The 9272-nt window shown below is 41.2% G+C and overlaps 1 protein-coding gene across 1 annotated transcript in view; it reads right to left on the reverse strand.

The window, feature by feature from the left end:
* AKT1 (AKT serine/threonine kinase 1) overlaps nucleotides 1-3612 on the reverse strand; it is a 37569-nt gene extending 33957 nt beyond the window's left edge. The window contains exon 1 of the mRNA XM_010171602.2: nucleotides 3492-3612. The gene's annotated coding sequence lies outside the window, so the exon portion shown is untranslated. The remainder of the gene's footprint in view (nucleotides 1-3491) is intronic.
* Between the last annotated feature and the right edge of the window lie 5660 nt (nucleotides 3613-9272).

A 9272-nucleotide genomic window follows, 5' to 3' on the forward strand; every position in this document is an offset into this window, starting at 1 on the left:
GGGGAGGGGGTAGGGGACAACACATCAAAAACAAAGAACCAAAACAACAACAACAACAAAAAAGGTAAATCAGGCAAGAAGAATGATGAATAAATAAAACTTTGGAAAAGCAAACAGGAATATTATGTTGAAGTGCTCCTTTTCTGGTAGCACCACCAGATAAATCTGCCTCTACACAGCTCAGCATGGGAAAAGCCAGGAGCTGGAAGCCCTGAGTTATAGACCTGGACTAAGGTGGCCCCTGGTAACAGCAGACACAGAAAATCTGTTCACTATCTGGCCATCCTGTGCCCCGTGATAAATGCTTGACTGCAGACATGCAGTCCTGTCCCAAAAGGAGCACACATATTGTTGAGCAATTATGTTTTCAGCTGTACAACAAAACCACCAGAGTCCACCCTCCTTTTTGACAGTTGGAGAAATAATCCCTTCTTTCTAACAGGAACAGCCTCTCTCTCTCCATGTGGTTTTTCACAATATACTGCTCTTCTCAGCTATATGGTTTTAAAGGCTTATAACCTAATAGGCAGACATACATGATAATCCGAGATTACAATCAGTATGAAGGCTACTTATCTCACAGATTTACAACACAGGATCTACTGGTTATTTATCTGCAGGGTCTCTGGACCAGAACTGTTTAGGTACAGGCTTTTTTATTCCTTCTGTCTTACAGAACATGAACAGAAATATGACTCAAAAATCAGTTAAATGCTCAGGCACCATCTTTTAGAAGTTTTGTTTTGGTTTTTGTTTGTTTGTTTTTCAAATAAATCACCAATAGGTAATTTACAGAGAAAATAAACTCCTTAAACATATAATTAAATTACAAACATTAAAATATGGCTATTTTAAATGGAAAAATTAGGTGGAGAAAAAGGTACTTAAAAAAAAGCCCCTCTCTACCTATGGGGGGGCTCTATAAACACATTTTCAAAAATGTATGATCAAAACTCTCACAGACCGAAAGGAAAAGGCTTCTGTAGGAGAAAGAAGAGACTGTCAAGCACATGGAAAGCACATTGTGTATTTATTGCTAATACTTTCTTCATACCTCTTACGGGAAAAGACAAATCATCATTAGATATTATATTCTTTCACTGTTTTCTCCTCAATTGAGCATTTCCTACCTGTCATAGGTTGACAAAAATGACTTAATATGAATTTTATACTACAAGTAAGAGTCACCTAGTCATGAAAAAAACCCTTTTACTTGCAAAGATAAAATCCTACATTATTTTACAGCAGAAGATAGTAAAGATTTTAATCAGAAACATGGGACCATTTCCAAAGAACAGACTGACAGAGACAGCCTGCCATCTCCTTTAAAAAAATAAATAACTAAGTAAAATAGTAAAAAAAAAAAAAATCTACTTCACTAATGAACAAAAAAGTCAGGGCTACCATGGTCTCTTGAAAGGAGACAAAAAAGAAAAAGAAAAGAAAAAAGGGTGTATTTGTACAAAACATTTAAGCTAAATTCCCCCCTCCTTTCACTGTTGGAGGCTTCTGCAGCGCGAGGCTGTGTTCTGGCCTGAGCCTTCCTCCACAGGTAGCTGGAGTTCACCCACACTCACTTGACAAGTTAACCCAAATGAAAGCACCAAGCAAGCAGGTTCAAAGGGAAAACTTGTGGTGCAAAACACATCCAAGTGATGAGACAAGTGTGGAGAGTACCCAGAAGGGAACCGCACATCAGGTGCTGGCAGCACTGCATGCCAATGCCTACATGAGAAATTAAACCCTGGTGGGGCAACAGCTGCTTCAGCGAGCCCAGAACCACAACAATGACTTCTAGCAAGGAGGCCTCCTCGTAACCATCACGGCCTTCCCGCCTGCCGCTGGTTCACCAGGCAAGAGTCACTGCTAGGAACATCCTTCCACTCGCCACCCTCCCCACAATCCCTCTTACTTAGGGATTGCTAAGGCTACACCCTATTCTACAGGCATGTGTCACGTCTTTTTTGACAATGCTCTGATACCATGGTAACAAACTTGTTTATCTATAAATGCCAAGACTGATGGGCTCAATCTGCCAAAAAACCCCCCAAAAACCCCCCCAAAAACCCAAAACACCACCATATTCCTGTTGTGAAAACTGATTTAAGTCACCCCTTTTTGAAGGCAACTTGGACAAAGAGAAAGCAACAGACACATCCTTTTTTACTCCTTAGCACTGAGCTGCAGTGAAGAATTATCATAAGTAATGCAGTTAGCAGCAACAGGATGGAAGCGTCCTGCAAAAAGCACATTTGTTAAAAGCCTCTGGCTACAGATCAAGTACTGAATTAATTTATGAATTAATGGCTTTCTGCTGCTTTCTTTACCTTCCTGACCCGTAAGGAGATACCAGTCTACAGAGAAAAGCACTGTGTCATTACCAAAATGAAAACACTACAACAATTCTCTCTCTAAAACGAGACAAAATACCCCAAAGCACTCTTGGCATCCTGCACAGAGGCACTAGGCAACAGCACGTCCATTATTTATTCCCATTATCAGTCAGAACAGGTATATGTTGCTACCAGTAGAAATAAAATTAACATTTGCATTAATTCCTAGTGCTACCCAGCCCTCTTCCGGGCCCAGGGTGTCCCAGAATAAATCTGTCTACTTAAAGGTCAACTACAAAGATGAACCCCATATATTTCAAGCTACCCTGTAACGAAGAGGGAAAGCCCCTTCCCTTCTCTCTGCAGAACTTCACTTCCACTAGTCACCAGGAACACGGAACAGATCGTTGTTAATAACAGGTGCCACAATGATCTATTTTTAAGTGGTGGAACGAGACACAGGCAGATCATGAGACAGGAAAGATTAAGAACGGGATAAAATAAAAGCTGGACGTATACAGTGAAAGGTTAAAAACATGAGCAAAAAATGAAATTAACTTCAGAGTCTTCTATCTCATCCCGTGCTGCAGCACCTGAGCAAAGTTGGAAATGTTTGCATAGGACAGAGTGCAGAGGTTAGAAGATGTTATGATTTCCAAACCTTTTTTTTGGCTCTAATAGAAGAAATATGGGTTTGTGTTCAAAATAAGAAAAACCGAGTGTTTTTCATTAAAAGCAGTGCTCACTCTATGTTTTCTTATGCTCATAATCACATAACTTTGACCTATGTCAGTACCACTCAAATCCAGATCTGGTGGCACAACAGAAGCTGAAATGCTTTGACTGTACCTACCTGCCAAATACTGAAACATGTGCCTGGGTTAATTTTCACTTTAAAGCAACTTGCTGAATAACAGACATACAAAATATTAACAAATAAACCTGTTTTATTCTTTGAAACAAGACTGTCAAACCTCCACATCACAGTCATTACTGAGAAACAGAGGGGGTTTTTTAATCATTTTGAAGAAACACATTCAGTGTTTAGATACATTGCTCTGGGCAGCTCTGAATGTCACTGATGCAGCTTACTGGTGCTATGATTACAAGAAGACATCAACCCCCAAACTGGACAAGGGAACATGTGAAAACACTTACGAGCTACAGAGAAGTTATTTAACGGTGACTCCCGCTGGTCGACATCCTGCGGTCGTTCCTTGTAGCCAATGAACGTGCCATCGTTCTTCAAAAGAAAATACCGCGGCCTCCATGTTTTGATGTATTCTCCTGGAAAGAAAAGACGGGCAAAGGAAGAGAACATCAGAAAACACCCTGAAATACTGACTCACCAATATATATATTTTTTTTTAAATATTGAAATTATATGTCATCCTAATATAGCAGCAGCTTTAAGAACATTCAGTTCATTCTGATAGAAACAGCAGAAAAATACAGGCACTGAGTCAGATATTGCTAGCGACGTTAACCATAAAAATGGGACTTCATAAAAGGTAAACAGCTATGTTTTGTTCTTCCATCTACTCCCATTTCCATTCAAATTCTGCAACATCTGCCTTAAATGCATTTTAAATTTTAAAAAAATCAGAGCAGATGTCCTATGTATTATTTTTGCTATTGTCATTTTTCATACTGACAAGTGGAGAAATTTTTTTCATTTACATTTTGCAGTGCAAGTATTTTAAACAACAATGGGTAATTTACTAATTAGTCAACTGCTTTATCAAACCAACAGTCACTTTTAGAACATAAGAAGATAATTCTCTGCTTAAGTTACATAACATCACTCACTCCTCTCACAGCATCTCAAGCATGAAACTCAAGATGATATATCACAATATGAAGGGGAAAACAGTGGATGATGTATAGCCACCACAAAAAAGAGAACTATTGTGTATTCTGAAAGATATTCCACCTTTCTTTGTCAGAGAAAACATCCCTTGCTCACATCATGCCACTACTCATCTGAGTAACCTGCACAGGTAATAGTCACCTAACTGTATTACAGTCATGCTCAAAACCTCCAGCAGTAGAATAAAAAGAAGAGAGTTGATCAAAACCTCAGTTATTTACAGGTTTTACTCAGCTGGGCTTCAGGGAAGGAAGACAGGGATATCACCTGTGGCTCTTCTGGGTGACGTTGCCAACACATGCCTCAGTCTCCCCCACTGCTCATTGCTCACGTTATCATCTTCTCAACGAGTTTCTCCAGAACTTCAAATAGCTTTATGTGGTGCCAAGAAGGGCCCCTAGGTCCTACAGGGTCCTGCAGTAATGCTTCTATTTGGCTGAATCACAAAAGCCTCGCAAGGTGCTATTGAGATCAGGGCACCAGCCACACTTCTCCAACTCTGCTCACTCCACCAACTGATTTAAAAAAACCTAAAAAAGCAGTGAAGCAGTCACTACAAAACACCCACAGCTGGGCAGCAGCTACACCCTCCACCCTCTGGTATGGCTTCTCATTCGTTTGTTCAACATCAAGGAGAGGATGAGGGAGCAGACTAGGAGCCAAGCCTCTTTCTGGTCTGCACACCCCGAGACGCTGCCCCTGCCGCAGCTGGCACCCAGCACCCACTGTTTCATTTGCTGGCAAGCTCTTCAACCACCAGGAGCAGCAAGAAAAAAAAGCTCCTCAGATTTACTGGCTCTGGCAACTTTCCGCTGCTCTCCTGTTCTCCCAGGCTCTGCTCACACCAGAGCTGCTCAGCTCTATTCCACTGGTAATTTCTCTCCCAGTGATGTGCACCCTGCCCCAGGAACTCCTCTGCAGCTGCTTTGCCTCCTTCCTCTCCCCACAGACCTCCTCTCCTTCTGCAGTGCAGTTTCAACCTGCTTCGGGCACCAGCTGTGTCATTTCTTCTCTGTTCAGACTCACACTTTTCTCTCCTGCACACAGAAGCATGAGCAACTGCAAGGCCCACGCCACGGGGCCGTGGGCACACACACGCCTGGCTGTCACTTTCACCTGTTTAGCCCTCGTTAGGCTTTTAATTTTCTGATCTAAAGCAAAAAACTAAGAGTTGCTGCAGAACTGGAGCAGAGACGCGCACAGAGCTGCCTTTCCAACAGTGGCCAGGCCTGCAGAAAACATCCATTTGCACCGATGAAACAGGGCACATGGCAAGAAAGATGAGAGGAAAAGGAACGAGCACAAACCTTCGCAGTCTTTCTTCAGAGATGTCTGTTACAGCTGCAGGTGTTACACTAACCTATACAGGGCTTCCAAAAATGTCATTGTCGCTTTAGGAACTTCAGAAGAACTCACCTATAGCTGGTTTAACATTTATAAGCAAGGCAGTAAATGTGGAAGGTTTTGTTGTCGTCGTCTTTTTAATTCTGACCTTAATTAAACGCTGCAAACTTTCTGGGATCAGCAGGAGATTATGAAGCCTTTCACATTTAAATTATCAGTCCAACTCAGCCCAGATCAGTGAAATTACTCCAGTCTCATTACTATTAGACCACAGATGTGACTACAGGGACAAAGAAGATACACGGCGTGCTCAAGCCTGGCTCTTGCGGAGAGGTTTGCCAGGTAAGCAGGTCGCGACGGCGGCTGCCTGGACTATCATGATTTTTGAATGCACTGTTACATACCTGACTCGTTGGTATTTTCTTCTCTTGCATAAAGCAGATACAGGAGACCTAAGAACCATCAAGTACCCCTTATCATACCTGCATTTAGGACTAAATCCAGATTGGATGGAATGAAAAATTCCTGAAGAGAGGCAAGACAGAGAGTTTCCATTTCCCTTACTCCCTAATACACACTACACATCTTCCCCATTGGTATTTAGAGAAGAGATATTTATTTTTTGCAGATTATGAAATTATTATCTGCTTATTTTCAGTGAAGTACGCATAATTTTACACAAAATTACACTGTACTGGTCACAAGAGACTCTTTCTCTTATATTAGATGCTTATGTTTGGCTCTCATACTTTCTTACAGTTTTATTCCACCGATGTGTTTCTCTGTTAGAAACACATCATCTAACAGGATTAATCACACAGTCTTTATAATGGTGGATTCCACACATATATAGCATCCTCCTCCACAATCACTCTTTCTTCACTCTTTCTGTGTAAAAAAAAAATCAAGGATTTCATTACTGCCAGGCACTTTGCATTCTACTTGGACCTTCCCTTATCCACTGCTTTAGCTGGTTCTGGTTCCTGACCCATCTTTTAAATTTGCAAATCAGTAACATGATTTTAAACTCCTTTTTCCACATGTCTAAAGCTTAATGAATCCTGTAATATTGCAAGCATACATATTATTGATTATTGCTCTTGCCAGAGACAGTATGAGGCACACTGCAGCATCTGTGGTATCAATTTTATGATATAACACAGTGAGGTTATACTTCTGCATCTTGCAGGCATTGCTTGGTGTGTGACTCCCCAATCAGATAATCTGTAAGTATAATTTTACACTCAAGCCTGAGCAAACTGTCGTTCCTCTACAGAAGTTCTGAAACACAGATTCACCAACACAGTCATCAAGAAAATGTACAAAGTGTACATTCTTAAGAAACAAGCTTATATCTTCATGATTAGCTAAAACACTACAGACTTCCTGCAACCTGTGAGGAAGAACACAATAATCATGACAGCACATCTGAGTATTTTAGGCAGAAAAAGAGTTTGTCAATACAGACAAAAAATAATTACATGGAATCACTGGGTCAAAGCTGACTGAAAAACATTAACACCTTTTCCTTCCTCTGATATACTTGGTAAACTATCATGCCTGAAGAGTGAACTGAGCTGTTTCAATTTTTGCCCTGTGTTTTTTGTTCCTGTTGCGGTTTTGTTTTTAAGAATCATAAGCAAGAAGTTACTTGAAGTCACTAATATTAGTAGTTATGCAGTCACACTAGCAGAATTGTACCGAGTACAGTAAATGCAAGCATGTGTGGCAAATTCTATCAGACAACACTAAAAAAAAAAAAAAAATTAAAAAAAAGATCCACCATGGAAAAGTGAACAATTTACAAAGCAAAACATTTTTTCCTCTGTGATTCATGGCTTGTGTAATGCCCTGGCAGAGCCTTCTTTGTTTTCAGTAACAGAATGCTAACACTGCAGAGACAGGAAAGCAAAAGCATGGGTTATAAATCCTACATATAAAATCCTGGAACCAAATAGACTCCTCTGTAGTTTGAGAGCTTTATTATTTAAAATCTTTATGTACCATTCTGTTTACTCCAAGCAATTTCCAAATTGCAAAGATTCCCAAACTGTATATATCTGGAAATACACACGAAGATTGTTATAGACCAATTTCCCTTTATTGCCTTGTGTCTGCCCCCACACACTGCACATTAAAATACTTAACACACACTTAGAATGTAAATCCATCTCATGCCAGAAAAGCTTTTCCACAGTAACATGTACTCCAAAGCACACTTACGCCTGAATATTTCAGAAAAAGTTAAACACAAAACTCTTTCGGTTCATGAAAAGTTAATTCTACTGAGGATTTACAATAATGCAGGGTTAGGTTATTTTCCTCTCCTCTCCACAACAGTATCTCACCGAATCTGGAGCTGTCTACCACTGATAGAGTGTCTAACATCAGAAACAGCTGCCACTCCCTGGGAAGCTCACAGGGTAAGTGGAGAATAATGAGCAGCAAGCACCAGCAGAACAAAAGAAAATCCATCTTTATTTACCAACTGCTGCATGCTTGTTGCTGCATCAAGCTCATTCAAAGCCAACACCACACCCTTTAATTCAGAACAGACTATATTTAAGAAGCCTCTGCTTTTTTTTTTTTTTCATCAACTCATACATACCAATGGTTTGGAAAAAAAAAAAAAAATCATTAGGTTAAGCAAGTCAGCATGCAACGACACCCTTGATATTTACAGAAGCACTGGGCCAACTATTAACTTTCTTACGCCCCAAAGTAATCAGAACAAGCCCAGCAGCACCAACTGAAAACAAGGTCTCAGTTGTACTAAATGCACCCAAGTCCCAAGTGGCTACCACAATTGTGTGGATAAATAATGCATTAAACTTTCTGCTCTAAGAATTAGAAGTAGCACCGCTAGTTACAATTAAAGTTAACACTCAAAACATTAGAGCTTTGGAGCTCTGCTACTTTTTGCTACGTTCCCACCCGCTCTGGAGATGTACCAGGTTCCTTGATCGTACAGCCCTGAGCTGTCCGAGGGGAGGGAAACACCAGAGTTATGCCCATTGCAGTGCTCATGTGGCACCAGTGAAAGGCGGAATGACTCATTCCTGAGACCTCAGTGGCCGCCAGACGTGGTCTGCATCCCGTCGGCCTAAGCAGGTTTTTGGCGAAGCAGATGCCAGGTTCCTTACAGATGTGAAGCTTTCAGGAGCTGACATCTCCTGCGCACTGACCAGCAGGGTGGGGATTTAGTTAGTTGCTGCTGTTTGAGGCTATGTGTCCACTCACTTCAAAACCAGCTGAAATCAAAACAGATTTGGAAAAAGAAAGCAGGGCTTGAAAACTCGCTTTTGCATTTCTAAAGAACTCGGAAGTAAGCCCTTTCCAAACTCAGCGAGCTAATTCTGGATCTTAATGACTTGACACTAAACAATTAAACAAGTCTAGGGTGACCCGAATGAAAACTCTCAGTTCAAATATGGTTTGGTTTTTGGTTTGTTGTTTGTTTTTTTAATAGCTGCACAGACACCCACCAGGCCAGTGCAGCACTCTTCCCTTCCCTCAAAAAACTGTCAAAACGAGGCATGTAAACCCAGTGCCGGGTTTTCGGCAGCCTGGGGGAAGGAAGGAGAAAAAGAAAAGGGGGGATAAAAAAAAAGAAAGGGGTTGTGCTCATGTCTTTCCCAACAGGCTGTCGGAGAGGGGAGACCTCTGGTTTGCCTGCCCGCTCCGAGGCGCAGGAAGGGGCCGGCTCTTTGATGATTGTCCCCGGC

This window comes from Antrostomus carolinensis, unplaced genomic scaffold (genome assembly GCF_000700745.2).
Source record: "Antrostomus carolinensis isolate BGI_N321 unplaced genomic scaffold, ASM70074v2 scaffold6787, whole genome shotgun sequence".
Classification (NCBI taxonomy): Eukaryota; Metazoa; Chordata; class Aves; order Caprimulgiformes; family Caprimulgidae; genus Antrostomus; species Antrostomus carolinensis.